At 35.0% G+C, this 17,732-nt stretch overlaps 1 long non-coding RNA gene across 1 annotated transcript in view; it reads left to right on the top strand.

Moving 5' to 3' along the window:
* Positions 1-326: 326 nt before the first annotated feature.
* LOC123383212 overlaps positions 327-17,732 on the top strand; it is a 109,536-nt gene continuing 92,130 nt past the window's right edge. Inside the window, exon 1 of the long non-coding RNA XR_006592719.1 lies at positions 327-421. This is a non-coding gene — a long non-coding RNA (uncharacterized LOC123383212). The remainder of the gene's footprint in view (positions 422-17,732) is intronic.

Raw genomic sequence — 17,732 nt, 5'->3', positions numbered from 1 at the left:
ACTGAAGTTGGTAATAACTCATATTGCTAAATCTGATTACTTCACTTTTTAATTTTTGTTTTTTAACCTGTTTATATGATGGATTAAATTGACTTTTTAATACAGAAACAAACTTGTATCCCTGGAATAAGCGCATTTGATCATGGGGTATACTTCTTTTTATATATTTCAGACGTCAATTTGCTAATATCTTTTAAGGATTTTTGTATATACATGAAGGATATTGCTCTCTAGCTATATTTGTCTTTGAACTACCTCTGGTTTTAGTTTCATGATAATATTCACTTCATTAGATGAATTAGGAAGTGTTTCCTCTTCTATTTTCTAGGAGGAGTTGTGTACAACTGGTGTTAATCCTTATTGAAACATCTGGAAGAATTCTCTAGAGAACAATTCTTAGCCTGGAAAATAAAGTGGAGAGGTAGTTCTTAAATTATAAATTCATTTTCCTTAATAGTTATTATCAGCTTAAATTGACTGACTTGTAGTAGTTTTTGTCAAAGAATAAGTCTATCTTGCCTAAGTTGTCAAATGTATGTGTTTAGGGTTGTGTTGTAACAGCTTCTTTTACTATCTTTCTGAAATCTATAGTCTATAGTGAATCTCTGTTTCATTTTATTGCCATTGATGTTTATTTTCCTTTATCAGTCTTTCTAAAGGTTGGCCAATTTTATCTTTTCAAAAAGCCAACTCTTCACCATTGATTTTTTCCTGTTTTTTCTATTTTCTATTTCATTGATTTATTGTTGTTGTTATTTCATTACCTCTGCTTGTTTTGAGGTTTTGTTTAGATTTTTCTTTCTTTGATTCTTATTGTAGGAGGTTAGTTTACTGATTTGAGATTTTTCTCTTATGTGTACATTTAAATGCTATAAATATCACTCTACCGAATTAGCTGTGTATTTTCATTTAGTTCAATCTTTATATTCTCTCTCTCTTTTTTTAGAATTTAAATTCCATTTAGTTAACAGGAGCACCTGGGTGGTGCAGTTGGCTCAGCATCTCTTGATTTCAGCTCAGATCATGATCTCATTGTTCATGAGTTTGAGCCCTGCATCAGATTCTGTAATGACAGTGTGGAGCCTGCTTGGGGTTCTATCTGCATCTCTCTTTGCCAATTGTGCACGAGTGCATGTTCTCTCTCAAAATAAATAAATAAACATTAAAAAATACATTCCATTTAGTTAATATACAGTGTGATACTCATTACAGGTATACAATATAGTGATTCAACACTTTTTTACAATGCCTGGTACTCATCACAAGTGCCTTCCTTAATCCTCATCACCTATTTAACCCTTTCTCCCCATCCCCTCCCCTCTGGTAACCATCAGTTTGTTCTCTATAATTAAGAGTCTGTTTCTTTGTTTGCCACTCCCCTTTTTTCCCTTTGCTCACCTGTTTCATTTTAAAAATTTTACATATTGGTGAAATCATATGGTATTTGTCTTTCTCTGAGTGACTTACTTCACTTAGCATAATACTTTGTAGTTCCATCCATATTGTTGCTGAGTAATATTCCATTGTACATACATATCACATCTTCTTTATCCATTTATATATTGATGAAGACTTGGGCTGCTTCCATAATTTGGCTGTTGTAGATAATGCTGCTATAAACATTGGGGTGCATGTATCCCTTTGACTTAGTGTTTTTATTTTCTTTGGGTAAATACCTAGTAGTGCAATTGCTGGATTGTAGGGTAGCTCTATTTTTAACTTTTTGAGAAAACTCCATACTCTTTTCAAGAGGGGTTGTGCCAGTTTGCATTTCTACCAACAGTGCAAGAGAGTTTCCCCTTTGCCACATCCTCACCAACACCTGTTGTTTCTTGTGTTGTTTATGTTAGCTGTTATGACAGGTGTGAGGTGATCTCTTATTGTAGTTTTGATTTACATTTCCCTGAGTATCAGTGATGTTGAGCATCTTATCTATATGTCTTCTTTAGAAAAAGGCCTAGGTCTTTTGAATTTTAAATTGGATTATTCAGTTATGTGGTGTTGAATTGTAGCAGTTCTTTGTATATTTTGAATACTATCCTTTCATCAGATAGGTCATTTTCAAATATCTTCTCCCATTCTGTAGGTTGCCTTTTAGAGTTGTTGATGGTTTTCTTCACTGTGTATAAGCTTTTTATTATCATGAGGTTTCAATAGTTTATTTTTGTTTTTGTTTCCCTTGCCTCAGGAGACCTATCTAAAAACAAGTTGCTATGGCTGATAGAAAAGTCACTGCCTGTGTTCTCTTCTAATTCTTATGGCTTCAGGTCTCACATTAAGGTCTTTTATCCATTTTGAATTTGTTCTTGTGTATAGTATAAGAAACTGATCCAGTTTCATTCTTTTGAATGTTGCTGTCCAGTTTTCCCAGCACCACTTGTTGAAGAGACTTTCTTCTTCCCATTGGATATTATTTCCTTCTCTGTCAAAGATTAATTGACAATATAATTGTGGGTTTACTTCTGGGCTTTCTTTTCTGTTCTGATGATCTATGTGTTTGTTTTGTTTATTTATTTATTTAGCCAGTACCATACTGTTTTGATCACCACAGCTTTGTGGTATAACTTGAATTCTGGAATTGTGATACCACAAGCTTTGTTTTTCTTTTTCAAGGTTGCTTTTGCTATTTGGGGTCTTGTAGTTGCATACAAATTTAAAGACTTTTTTCGTTTCAGTTCTGTGAAAAATGCTGTTGGCATTTTTATTAAGACTGCTGTAAATGTATAGATTGTTTTGGGAAGTATAGAAATTTTAACAATATTTGTTATTCCAGTCCATGAGCATGGGATACCTTTGCATTTTTTGTGTCCCCTTCAATTTCTTTCATTGGTTTTTATAGTTTCCACATTACAGGTCTTTTACCTCTTTGATTAGGTTTATTCCTAGTTATCTTATGGTTTTTGGTCCATTTGTAAATGGGATTGATTGCTTAATTTCTTTCTGCTGCTTCATTACTAGTGAATAGAAATGCAACAGATTTCTGTATGTTGAAATTGTACTCTGTGACTTTAGTAACTTCATTTATCAGTTCTAGCAGTTTTTGAGTGGAGATTTTTGGGTTTTCTCTATATAGTGTTGTGTCATCTGCAGATAGTGGAAGTTTGACTTCTTCCTGGCTTATTTGGATGCCTTTTATTTCTTTTTGTTGTCTGATTATTATAGCTAGGACTTCTAGTACTATGTTGAATAAAAGTGGTGAGAGCGGACATTCCTTTCTTTTTCCTGACTGTAGAGGGAATGCTCTCAGTTTTTACTCCATTAAGGATGATATTACATGTTCATTTTTCAAATATGGTCTTTATTATATTGAAGTATGTTCTCTCTAAACCTACTTGGTTGAGGGTTTTTATCATGAATGGATGTTGTACTTTGTCAAATGCTTTTTCTTTGTCTATTGAAATGATCTTAAAGTTCTTACCCTTTCTTTTATTTATGTGATGCATCATGTTGATTTGATTTGTGAATATTGAACCACCCTTGCAACCCAAGAATAAATCCCACTTGATCATGGTGAATGATTTTTTAAATGTATTGCTGAATTCTGTTCACTAGTTAGTATTTTACTAAGATTTTTTGCATCTGTGTTCATTAGGGATATTGGCCTGTAGTTCTCTTTTTCACTGGTACATTTATTTGGTTTTGGTATCAGGGTGATACTTGCTTCATTGCATGTATTTGGAAGTATTTCTTTCTCTTCTATTTTGCAATATTTTGAGAAGAATAGATCTTAACTGTTTTTTAAGTGTTTGTTAGTTGCTTGTGAAGACATTTGGTCCTGGGCTTTTGTTTGTTGGGAGCTTTCTGATTACCAGCTCACATCCTTTGTTGGTTATTCATCTGTTCAAGTTTTCTGTTTCTTCCTGTTGCAGTTTTATTAGTTTATATGCTTCTGGGAATTTACCCACTTCTTTCAGATTGTCCAATTTGTTGGCATAAAATTTTTTATAATATCCTCTTATAATTGTTTGTTTTCCTGTGGTGTTGGTTGTTATTTCTACTCTCTCATTTGTGATTTTATTTATTTTGTGAATTTTATCCTTTCTTTTAGATAAATCTGGCTAGGGGTTTATCAATTATATTAATTTTTTCAAAGAACCAGCTCCTGGTTTTATTGGTCTGGTCTATTATTATTTTTTTAGTTTCTCTATCACTTATTTCTGCTTTAATATTTATTATTTCCTTACTTCTGCTGGCTTTAGGCTTCATCTGTTGTTCTTTTTCTAGCTCCTTTAAGTGTAAAGTTAGTTTGTTTATTTCAGCTTTTTCTTCTTGAAGTAGGCCTGTATTGCTATATACTTCCCACTTAGGACCACTTGTATTGCCTCCCAAAGGTTTTGGATTGTTGGATTGTCATTTGTTTCCATGTATTTTTTAAAATTTATTCTTGGATTTCCTTGCTTACCTATTCATTGTTGATTAGCATATTGTTTAATCTCCATGTATTTGTGGTCTTTCCAGATTTTTTCTTGTGGTTGGCTTCTAGTTTCATAGTATTGTGGTCAGAAAAGGTGCATGGTATGACTTCAATGTTTTCTTATTTTTGAGGACTGTTTTGTGACCTAATATGTAATCTATTCTGTAGAATCTCCACATGCACATGAAAAGAATGTACATTCTATTTTTTTAGGATGAAAATATCTGTTAAGTCCATCTGGTCCAGTCATTCAAAGCAATTTCTTCCCTTTTGACTTTATGTTTAGATAACTTTCCTTTGGTATAAATGATTGTTAAATTCCCCTATTATTACTGTTATTATCAATGAGTTCCTTTGTGTTTGTTATTGATTGTTTTATATATTTGCGTGTTCATGTGTTGGACACATAAATATTTACAATTGTACTATTTTCTTGTTGGATTGTCCCCTTTATCATTATATGGTGTCCATTTTTAAGTTTATTTATTTTGAAAGAGGCTCCACATGAGCAAGGGAAGAGCAGAGAGAGATGAAGAAGGAGAGAATCCCAAGCAGGCTTCATGCTGTTAGTGCAGAGCTTGACATGAAGCTTGATCTCACAAACCATGGAATCATGACCTGAGCTGAGATCAAGAGTCAGACACTTAACCAACTGAACCTCCAAGGAACCCTATAGTTTCCTTGGTCTCTTGTTCGTCTGTGTTTTAAAGCTTATTTTGTCCAATAAGTTTTGCTACTCTGGCTTTCTCTAGACATCCATTTTCATGTTAACTGTTTCTCCATGCCCTCACTTTAAGTCTGAAGGTGTTTTTAGGTCTAAAATGAGTCTCTTGTAGGTAGCATATAGGTAGGTCTTGTTTTTTAATCCACTCTATGTCCTTTAATTGCAGCGTTTAATCCTTTTATGTTTGAAGTAATTATTGACATGTTTTATTGCCATTTTATTACTCGTTTTGTGGTTGTTTCTGGAGATATTCTGTGATCCTTTCTTAAAGTCCTTGTCAGATAATTCTAACATCTGTCATATTTAAATTGGCATCTATTGACAGTGTTCTTCAATAAATCTGTTATCTTTTTGGTTCTGGTTCTTGGAGCCCAGCATGGAGACCAACAAGGAATTTGGTCTCATGAACTGTGAGATCTTGATATGAGCCAAAAGAGTTGGATACTTTGCTGACTGATCCACCCAGAAGCCCCTAGCCCATTCTTTATTGAGCATACAATTCCAGATTTTCTACTTGGCCTCCAGTAACACCCAAGAGGATATACCCCTCATTGCTGGGAGATGGTGTGAATTTGGGTTTTCTACTAGCTCTCTGGCTGAAAGTGACATTTGTACCTCATTATTTTCCCAATGGAACATCAACTGACAGACTGGGGCATGACTTTTTTTTACTGCTGAGTGTGGTTAATTTTAACCTGTCACCAAGTTTCCTCTGAGATTATTCCAGTGGGGAGGGAGGAGAAGTTCATCATTACTGCTGAGTATGCATGGAAGTCCAATGTCTCTACTAAGCTAAATTCACTTATTAGTGCTAGTGTTTTGTTGTGATTGTTATTGTTTCAATCTCCATATCCCAGCATCTACATTTTGTTTTCCAAGTCTTCATACTTTTATTTTAAATTCTTTACTGAAATGATGTGATGTCGAGTGTTAATGAAGAGATTAGACATCTTGTATTTTTGCTATTTCTAGTATTTAACCAGTAAGTATAGTATTGACTATACTTTTTTCATAGATGAGCTTTATCACAATGAAGTAGTTCCATTTTATCCCTGGTTTGATGAATGATTTTGTCATAGGTAGGGACTGTCAAATACTATTACTTGATCCAATGAGATAATCATGTGTTTATTTCCCTTCATCTTGTTGATAGGATGTTTAGCATGAATTCACTTTTCTAATGTTAAATTTGAATTAAAATCTGTTTCATTATAATGTAGGATCCTTTTTATATTCTGCAAAATTTAATTGGCTAACATTTTCTATAAGATTTTTATAGCTTATGTTCATGAAAGAAGCTAGTCTCTAATTTTTAAATGTGTCATATTTTGGTAACATGATTATGCTAATCTTATAAAGTAAGTTAGGAAATTTTGTTCATTTATTTTCTGAAAGACTATGATCAGTTTTGAGAGATTGGCATGATTTCTTTATGAGATAACTGAATGTATAAGTGTACCAGTGAAATATCTGTTCCTAGAATTTGCTTTGTTGGGAATATTTTTGATTATGAAAATCATTTTTAATATATGTGAACTATTTATATTTTTATTTGATTCTGTGTGTTTTCTTAAGAACTTTTCAAATTTCATCCAAGTTACTGGATTTCTGGCTATAATTCTTGACATGGGTTTATGGTTATTTTATACTCTGTAGTACCTTTTTTTTTTTTTTTTTGTCTTTTTTCATTCCTGGTGTTGGTAATTTGTATTTTCCCTCTCATGTTTTTGATCAACCTGGCAATAAATTTATTAATTTTAAAACTGGTTTCATATTAAAATGTTGGGTTAATTTTCTGGCTAAACTCTTAGAAAATAAATGTACTGGGCTTATTATAATAAAACTAAATATTAAGGGAAGTCACTGGGTTGACCATAGTATAAATACACTCCGAATGGCAGATCTCTATCATCCATAGACTATAATCAATGTGACTTATATAAAATTGTTCAGTTAATGAAATTTGTATTTTTCTATTCTTAGTGCCTTCAATGCCCTTTTGACAGTTACTTGACAAGGCAGTAAATATATTTGGGAGCTTTATACTGAGGTCCTCCTTTCCTACCCACTTTCCCTTTAAGCATATTTTGTCCAGCATCCTTGCTCACCCAATAAATCTTTTATCTATTTATCAGCCCAGATGTTTCTCCTTATTCTTTGTCTATGCATATGACCACCAACACTTTAAAAAATTTGAATTGTGCTGGGGCACCTGGGTGGCTCAGTCGGTTAAGCATCCAACTTCAGCTCAGGTCATAATCTCACTGTGAGTTTGAGCCCCGCGTTAGGCTCTGTGCTGACAGCTCAGAGCCTGGAGCCTGCTTCAGATTCTGTGTCTCCATCTCTCTCTGCCCCTTCCCTGCTCACACTCTGTCTCTCTCTCAAAAATAAATAAACGTTAAAGAGAAATTTAAAAAATTATAATTGTGACAAAATCTGTGTCTTTCATAGATCAAGCATTGACAAAGATTATCATTAAACAAAAACACAAAAGTATGGCATCTAGATAATTGTGGAAGAAAGATGACCATTTAAAAAATAGGCAACATTTTAGTATTATTAACAAATCATTTTACAATAATAAAAATGCTAAATTCACTAAATTTTCTATGTAGGAAATCAATTGTGAATTTACAGCCCTCACTAAAACTATAAGTAACTGTGCCAATGATCAATAATGATCATATAATGAATTCATGGCTTGTCATGGCTTTGACATTTGGAACTACTGAATAATGTATAGACTGTGTGGCACTTAAATAAGACAAAGTTTCTGGATACACTTGTAAGGTAAATAAGAAAGGAATTGGTAGCCGTAACTTTATCTTAGTTCAGTTACAGTTTTTAATTCACTGTCAGAATAATAAATTTTGCATACGTAACACAATTGTATGTGCAAGTGGGTGCAAGTCTAAATGATCTGAAGAAAAATATTTAAAAATGTACCAGGAAAATAATGAAAATTTATTAAAATTTCAGAAATGACATATGTAAGGAATAGGAGGATTGTGACCTGGAAACCCCATTCCTATTGGTGGCTATTGCCCTTGCCTGCTTGATCCCTCTTTGATCTGTGTAACACAATGCACACGAGGAATCACTCTCTCCAGAATCCCCTACTGATTATTGATATTTTCTTGATATCAATAGCTGCTACCTTTTTTCATTTTAGCCTCAATGGTGTGAATCTCATAATCAACCAGCTTTTAAACTTCTTAAAGGTAGAATACAATGGGACTGACATATGTAGTGAATATTTCTATCTGTTGAGAAACTTCTATAAGTAATTTCATTTAATTGCATCATCGTAACTGAATAAGGTAGGTTAAAATGGAAACTTAGGGGGATCTCCAGGGAAGGCAACTATGAAGTACATTGCAAGATGTAGTAAATCAATTATTCTCCAAGAAGAAAATACAGGTAGGGGTTGAAAGTAAGAACTTTGTAGCTAGAAGAAACTGGCTCTTGTTTTAAACTATCATAAGTTGTGTTACTTTTGGAGCCATTCGAACTGTATGAGCTTCCATTTTTAGAAGTTTCAAAATAAGATAATAGTATTTATCTCTTAGGGTGTCTGCAGGGATTAAAAGCTATATTCAAACAGAATTCTCACTTGCATATTTAACATATCATTCTTTTCTTCAGTACACAAAGTATTGTCATTAAGTCAGGTATTATCTCAAATTTTCTATTTTTCCTACCATCTAAAACCATGTGGAGCTCGAAGCAGACATTCAGTACTTCTTTTGTTCACAGATATTGATAATACATGTCCCTTGACTTATATAAGTCTGTTTAAAATTTCTCATTTTATATGTATCTGTGAAATGGATCAGAAGTATTCGAGTCTCCACCTTAGCGGAGTAGGAACTTCAGTGCTTTTTAGTGGCTTGTTATTCTTAATTACCCTTCTAGGTTTAAGCAGTTAGAGATCCAAGTATTAGCAACAGAGAGGTCTCTGAAACTGACTTAGATCACAGTGGTTGTCTGTGTGTATGTTTTGTTTATTTTTACCATTACCCATCTCCATTTTAGTCATGTTGAATATTGACAGTTTCAAGGTAATACATTGGAAAATACAACAAATGACTTTGTTGTCATAGTCTTTTCTATATCACCTCAGAGCAGCAGACTTACCATGAATATAAGTACTACTTTAGTGCTTGGGACTGCACAGAGAGCATTAGGCATAGCTTATGACCTTAGAATTGAAAATGAAAGATGAAGCAATCAATTATGCAATCACCATTTGGGCAGTAAATTTAAGAATGTCAAAGGAAATAATGTCATTCAAGGCTATGCTGGTGGGATACCAAAAGAGAATTTTTTTTCATAAGTCTTGTCAGGCTAAGATTTAAAATAAATATTTCAATTATCATTTTGATCTTTTGTTATTTGCAACCATCTAACACTAAAATTACTCATGTGTATCAGTAGACTTGAAATTTTATTTTTGTCCAAAAATTGTATTTATTATTAGCTATAACAGTGAAATATCTTACATCCCTTGACTCCTAGCATCAATGTTTGCATTTTTCCTACTTCCTTATATGATATGTCCATATTCATAAATCATGTTGAAATAAATGGGTAAATATAAGAAAGTATTGGTTACTCTACTTCTAGGAATTTCAGAGTCCTTCTTTTCTCGACACATTCCAACAGACATAGTTAAGGCCAAAGTCTCTATTGGTTACACTACAAGTGGCCAGATGCTTTAGTTGCATAAGCAATGATGGAAAAATATATTTACAAATGATGAGTACTTATTTTATTTAAAAAAATTTTTTTTAACGTTTATTTATTTTTGAGACAGAGAGAGACAGAGCATGAACGGGGGAGGGGCAGAGAGAGAGGGAGACACAGAATCGGAAGCAGGCTCCAGGCTCTGAGCCATCAGCCCAGAGCCCGATGCAGGGCTCGAGCTCACGGACCGCGAGATCGTGCCCTGAGCTGAAGTCAGACGCTTAACCGACTGAGCCACCCAGGCGCCCCAATGAGTACTTATTTTAAAAAGATTTCTGGGACTCGTGTATTTTTAGTCCTTTTTTCTCCCCCCCCCCCTTTTTTTATCTGTTTATTCACTCAGTTCATACTAAAACTGTTCTTGAGCTCCTATTTTATGCCAGCCGGGGATGTAGTATGGAACAAAACATGCAGCCATGGACCACACATTCTAGATAACTGAAATGGATAACTGAAAACTTAAAAATGTCAAGTGACAAATGCTATAAGGAAGAATCAAGAAGGGTAAGGGATAGAAAGTACAGGATCTATTTTATGTAAGGTGGTACTGAAAGAGTTTTCTAAAGTGAGAATGAATCCTATGGCTATCAGGCAGAGAGCAGTATGGGGCCAAGACCCTAAGACACGAACTTGCAGGGGTCAGTGTGATTAGAAATAGTAAGGTATATATATTTGAATATAATCGGAGACGCGATTGGAGTGAGATCATGTAGGAACTTCTATTTCAAGGCAAAAGTTGAGTTCTATTTGAGGATTTTTAATAGCAAACTGACACAATTTGATGTAAAATTTAAAAAGGATCACTCTGGCTACTGTAGGGAACATAGACCATACAGGGCCACAAATAAAAATCACAAAGGCGAGTTGCAACCTTGCTAGGGTCCAGGAAGAGATGCTGTGCTTTAGATAGAGTAGGAGTTTTGGAAATAGAGGTCAGTAGACTCTGGATACACTTTGATAGAAGAGACTACCATTTTGAAGGCTGTAGAAAATACGGTTGATGACCTCTCGTTATATCTAGGCAGTAAGATGTCTCCTAATAAAACACTGGACTTAGTTTAGTTATCTAGAGTGAGAGATGATCTAGGGGTGTGTAGCCCAACATTTGTATTGTTTTCCCCAATGATGTTCCTTGGAACAATAGAGGAAGGGCTTGATGAATAAAGGCCAAAGTTAAATAAATGCTGAAATCCTTTTTTTTTTTTTTTTTATTTTTGTGGTGGTTAAACCTCTGAGAACACCCAAACATAAAAAAACCTCTTTGTTACTTATCATTCTCTGATGATTTAACCTGGGAACTCTTGTTTATCATTTGGGGAAAGGATGCCATAAAGCCTTAAGTAGTATACCTTTGCTTAGCAAAGTCAGCTCTGTCTGACCCCCAGGAGTCAGCGAGAGCAGCAAGCAGGTCATCAAAAGTTCAGAATCTGAAATCTTTTAGTTCTAAGAACATTCTCTTCACAATATACATACAATTGTTTTACCTCTTTTAAAATTTTTTGATATTAGAACCAGTTTTCTTGCTGCTAAATGACCATAATTATTAAAATAATTTGAACTGCATGATTGTGGTATTTTTGTAGGTTGAAAATGCTCCACTCCCCACCATTTTCTGTTTCAATCTAGTGCTTTTTTAAGAGTGACAGCAAATTTAAGAGTCAACACTTTTTTTTTTATAGCATTTTCTGTCTTCCAGGCACTGTGCTTAATGGTTTTTATATATCATCTAATTTAATTATCAAAATGACCCTATCAGGAAAAATTGTGAGAGACTTTAAAATGGGTAAAACGAGGTGAGTGGTTGATTAATATCATTCATTTGGGTGTGTCTGCACCTTTTGTCTTTTTCAATTCTGTAAGTCTTAAGAAGGTGGTGTTAATGCAAATTATTCTTGCCTGTAGATATGGAAAACAACCACATTTAGTCAATCTGGGTAGACTCATTTTTCATCTATTTGCATATTCATGTGTGTGTCTGCTTTTTTAATTCCTCTTAGATAAAGTATCTAACTGGTTCTCTCAATACTAAATTAAATAAGATCTTTAACATGATATCAGGTTATGTGTGTATGACTCTTGGTTAGAGCCTCTTATAAAAGGTATCCTTTAACCACTCGTTGAGATATTATTACCTCTATTTTATAAAACAGGATGTTGACACTGAGATTTTATGTGCTCAAATATGTTAATATTTGTAAAATCCAGAATTTGAACCTATCCTTGAAAAGTATCGTAACCTGTGTTAATGACTATGATAAAAAGTCAATATTCCATTTGATTGTTATACTCTAATATAAAGAAACCAAAGACACTTACTGATCTTGAAGAGAAAGCCTCTAGTTACTAAAAAAACATATTTATTCAGAACTTTTGAGAAATGGTAGGATGGAGTAAGAAAAACAATGAGTAGTCTGTTCTCATGTTATCAGTGAGAGCTGAACCCCCAGATTACTTTGCAGCTGTTATGGTCAGTCCTCCCCTGCTTCACCCCTAGGAAACTCGTCCTGCTGGTTTTGTTCATTTCTATTCATCTCCACCACCAGCATAGAATGGTTAAATCTCTTGCCTTTGGTTCAGTGAGTTTACAAATATTCAGGACTGGTCAGAGGCAGATGGTCCACAGGTGAATTCATCAGGGACTCCACGCTGTACTCAGAGTCCATTTCACTCTGACTTTGGCCTCTTTAGATCAGGAGGGTCTTCCTAATTGTTCTTGGATTCCTCTTTGTGCTCCCACATCATCCACCTTCTTCCACACTATTCTCCTATTGTCCGTTGAAGTTTCTTCCCTGCATTTGGACTATAAGCTTCATAGGACAGTGACTTTTATTTGTCCTCTTCATGGCTTTATCCCTAGGACTAAAAAAAAAAAAAATGTACATGGTGCATAGTAGGCATTCAAAAAATACAGTTGAATTAATGAATGAATTATCTTCTCTTCCATTTCTCTAGGTTGTTACCTAGTCTCTTGCAGGTAAAATATGATTGACGGGTAATAGGCACTGAAGGTCTATCTCCAAGAAAAGAATATTCCTCTAGTGAACAGATGGGCTTTTTTTCTTTTAATTTTCTACTCTTACATGGACTAGAGCAAGGACAAATGCTCCTTGGGGAGCAACTGAAATAGAAGAAAGTGTGAGCAATACAAGGACAACAATTCTGTTAGTTGTAGATAGAATCCTGCCACATGTTGATTCATCCATTTACCAAATATATATTGAGCACCTAAAACTCCAAGGAAGGGAATCATACAAAAAACAAAACAAAACAAAACAAAAAGTAGAACAAGAAACAATTACTGTCCTACAGGTATAAGTGAAATAATCTAATAACAATTACTGATTCTTAAATTTGGTACATGTCTAGAAACTGCTAACTTTTATACGTAGATAATTTTCAATATTTATAATTGCCTTTGAGGATAATTGGCATAATTTGTGTGTGAAGAAACTGAAGAACAATGACATCAAAATCACAAGTAAGTTGCAGAGTTGGGAATTGAACTCCAGTTTTTGTGGTTCCAATTCCTCTATTTTTTCCATTTATGAGATTCTCATACTTTCATATAGTTAAAGTATTTGCTGGTGTTTAGAATATATTGCTAGGTAAGTTATGTAGATATGTTATTTTTTCATAATAATAAGTATAATAAAATTATTATCACAATTATCTTCATTAGTGATAAAAATTATGAAATAAAAATTATTTATAATACATCTCCGAAGAATCCATTTCATTCTCAGTGCTGAATAACTTGAATGGTAGGTTAGTTTGACATTTCATTGATTTCCTACAGTTTGTCTTCACTAACTTAGAAAATCCCCATTCACAAATATGCATTGCCAGGTAGTGACTGAATATTTGAAGACTCTATTAAATACATATGGCATTAGATAGGAAGAATATCCAGAAAACATAGAAAGTTATCTCATGAAATTTCTTTTAACAGCTCATCAAGTGAAAATCAACATGCATATTATCCTCAAAAGCTGAAAGGTTGACTCTTGAAACTGAGAATATAGGTGTGAACGTGTTCCTAATCTACTCTTTGATGGCAATCAAAGTGTGACGTATTTCTACATTTTTTATTAGCGCAATGGGATGTTTTTAAAATATGCCCTGAAGCAGTATTTCATTGATTTCTTTCTTTAACAAGTGAAGGAAATTATTTATGAGAGTCAAACTTTTGACAGTTGAGGCACTTGTCCTATTGTGTGGTCGTGTTTTGAAATCCTGGTCTTCTTTTCAAAACATTTAACCTTGTGGTATGTTAGCCCTTAAGAAATAGATTCGGCTACTTAAGATTCTCGATATATCACTGAGATAGGCCACTTGAGCCAACACTTGAAATCACAGATGTGAGTTTGAAGAAATGTTGTTATTTCACATTTCATAAAGTCATGGGAGCACCTTTCCCCTTGACAGCTAGCGTGTCTGATCTAAAAAAAAAAAAAAAAAAAGACAAAAAAATGGAGTCCTGTACTTATTGGCCATTTCTCTGCTCAGCATGCTGAAAAAGAAACAAATTCTCCGTGAGCATGGTCAGATCATTTTGATGATTTCCGTCAATACTGAATCAGCTCGTGTGGGACATTGTTGACAAGCAACTGTTACTGCAATGAATAAATCAGTGGGTGGATTGGCCTATGGAAGCATCCTCCCTTATTTATATGTCAGTACCATATCTTGTTCCTATACAACACATGCTTTCTCAGAACTGAACCAGTTCTACTCTTCTAGTCTATCCTGTTTCATGGAATCAAGTTGACAGAAATACAGTATAGAATCACGTGTGTTCAGTGATTAAATAGAACAAAACACCCATTTTTTTTTTATTCTTTGTTCATTAGTTCATTCATCAAGTATCCATTGCTCACCTACTGTGTGGTGTTCCTTAAGGGAGGGCAAAGGTAGATGTGTTTCATGCCTTGTGAAGGATACACTTACCAATATCTCAGCGTGTGATGAAGTTTTGGGGTGATGGGGGTTCATGGGTTTCAGAGCTGATGGCCAAGAAATAATTCTTGAAAACTGGCTTTGGTGTAAAAAAGTGATTTTGTTAAAGCATGGGGACAGGACCCATGGACAGGAAGAGCTGCACTGGGGTCATGACCGGTAACCCATTATATACCTTCAGGTTGGGAGGAGGTCAGGGATAGACAATGTCTCTAAGGAATTTTGGAAGCAATGTTTCCAGGAGCTTGAAGGGCTAGCCGTTGCTAGGGAAACACTATTTATTACCATTTACTCTCAGTCATAAGACCTTTCAGATGTATATCGAGGGGCCATAAGCTTGGAGTATGATTGCCAGCATATATCTTAGGGCAGTTGAGATAAAGGAAGTTGACTTACAGGATCTTGAAGGTTGGGATAGTGTTAAATTTAGGTTCTCTTTTGCCTCCAGCAAAGTGTCATCCTTGAGGCAGCTGAGCTCTTAGAGGGAGGTCACTCTGCTGGTCTCAAGGACTTGTCAGTGGGCTATAGGCAGTAAGAGAATTTAATTTTTCATTTGCCTTAGTCTCCCACATTACCACGGCAAGCACTTCAACCGCTTTCCTTTGTTCTTGGGTAGCCAGGAGTGTCCAAGGAAGATCAGAACTCACCTGTGTTGATGGTGGTGGGATGCTAGCTTGTGCCTTGCCCCTCAGCCTGCCTCATGCTCCCTCATCATGTGCATGGTAGTTTTCTCTTACTTTAGAGATGATACGCTTCTCTCATGTTCTGTGGCATCAATATTATATGGTCATCTAATTCTGTTACGAGATGGAGGAAACTTGCCAGTGGTCCATTCTGCTTTCTCTCCACAGATGATATTCGACAAACGTTTTAGACTTGTTTTATTTGCTGCTCTGCAACAGTGAGTCACCTGTTTTTGCCAGGAGAAGCCTGACTTTGAATGATGTCTCTGAGTCTTTTCTTCTCCATTTTTAACACCATAATGCACTATTGTCCAGGCACTGTGCTAGGTGCTTAGGATACAATAGTAAAAAGATAAAACTATTCCCTGTGTAGTCAATTTAGCAGCATGTTCATTGGGCTCTCGAAAATACACAGATCAGATTTTTTTCTCCATTAATCAAATTGCCCCTTTAGGTCATTTAGACTATAGTAAAACCTCCTAATCTATCTGCTTCTTTGTTTATCTCCATATTCTGCTCTAAACAGAACAGACTAGGTAATCTTTTTAAAGTATAATTTAGATTATTTCACTTCTTTATTTCTAACCCTCTAGTAGCTTTCCATTACAATTAGACTTAAATCTAAACACTTTTCAATGGAATTCACGAGTCCATGGACCATTTCCTGTCTGATCTCATTTCCTATAGATTTTTCTTTTATGCACGGTAAAATAGATGCACTGGCCTTTTCATTCCACTTCACAGCCTTTTCATTTGATTTTCTTTCTGTCCAGAATATTCTTTCCTCAATATTTCTACTTGACTTTTTGTCATTCTTCAGATACCAATTGAATTGCAATTTGTACATTGAGCCTGTCTTATGAGCCTATTAAGCAGAGATTTGGTCTATTTTAAGAGTACTGGGAGCATACCACATGCTCACAATTGTAAATAACAAATGAAGTAAAGAAAATAATGTTGAATTGTGGGAAGAACGGAACAAATGGAATCACTCTGGGAAAGGCACTGCTTTAAACAAGATAGGCCAAGCTTTTAGGAGATTTGATAGCTTCATTCGAGTGTCTGCTAAGACTTTAAGGATAAGCTGGGGCCAGGGATGAGCATTCCAGTTATGGCAAATAGCAAATGTGAAGCCCCTAAATTTGGAAATCTTGGGATATTAATGATACATGTCCGATGTGCCTGGAGCACAGAGAATGACAAGGGTGGAAATGAGGGACGAGCCTGGAGATGTGTGTAGTTCGGCAGAGGTTTATAGACCATGGTAATGTGTTGAATTTTATTCTAACTGCAATGAAAAAGTAATGAAAGATTTGTAAGCAGGGGAGTAACATGGTTTGGTCAGTAGTGCTAATCACTCTGGTTGCTCTGTTTAAAAAAAAGAGAGAGCAAGAGAGAAAACAAGGATTCTAGTTAGAATATTACAAAGTAAATCAACTGAGAGGTAGTCATGGCTTGGTTTTTCTACTCACATTTATTTTTTCACTGCTTTGTTAAACTGTAGACCTCAGGAAATCACATTTTCCTCCACTTACAGATTCGAATTTGATATTCGTGCGTCTGTTGTGTTGTGTATGTTATCCTATTTTAAGTCATAATATTAGCAGCACACTTTTTTTCTTTAATCAACAGTTTACCTAACTGGAAGTAATAATTTAATCTACTAAAACTGGAACTATTATCTAGGGTGACCATAGGTCCAGCTTTCCAAGAAAGTTCTGATTTAGATCTCCTATTGTCCCATGTAATTAATAACATTAGCTCTTTTTATTTGTAGATGTTCTGGCTTATAGGATATATGACTACTCTACCATAATAGTAACAAAAATGCTAAATTAAAAGAGATGAGTAAATGCATTCCATGCATTTGCACATGTGTACAGATGCAAGTAACCATGTGTCCTGTGATATTGGCTGCTTAGGATGCCCCAGGAATGCAGAGATGAGGTGGGAAATGATTAGCATGGCCCTGTCATGCTCAAAGGGCAGTGACAGACCTGTTCTTAGGTTATCTGCCCTCGGTAAATTTAATCTCTGAGGCAGCTTTCGGGCTTTGAGTAGCCAGGAAAACCAGAGCACTGGTGCATTTTCACCCATGACTCTATACCACTTCCCCACAACCAAAATGGCCGTGTGTTTTCATGTGTGAACTTTCCACTAGACCAGAGATGTCAGGTACAGAGCATCGCTCGCCTGCCACCACTCCCTT

The sequence above is a fragment of the Felis catus genome, chromosome F2 (assembly GCF_018350175.1).
Source record: "Felis catus isolate Fca126 chromosome F2, F.catus_Fca126_mat1.0, whole genome shotgun sequence".
Classification (NCBI taxonomy): Eukaryota; Metazoa; Chordata; class Mammalia; order Carnivora; family Felidae; genus Felis; species Felis catus.
The sequence above is the reverse complement of the archived record's forward strand: the minus strand, read 5'-3'. Positions and strand labels throughout refer to the sequence as shown.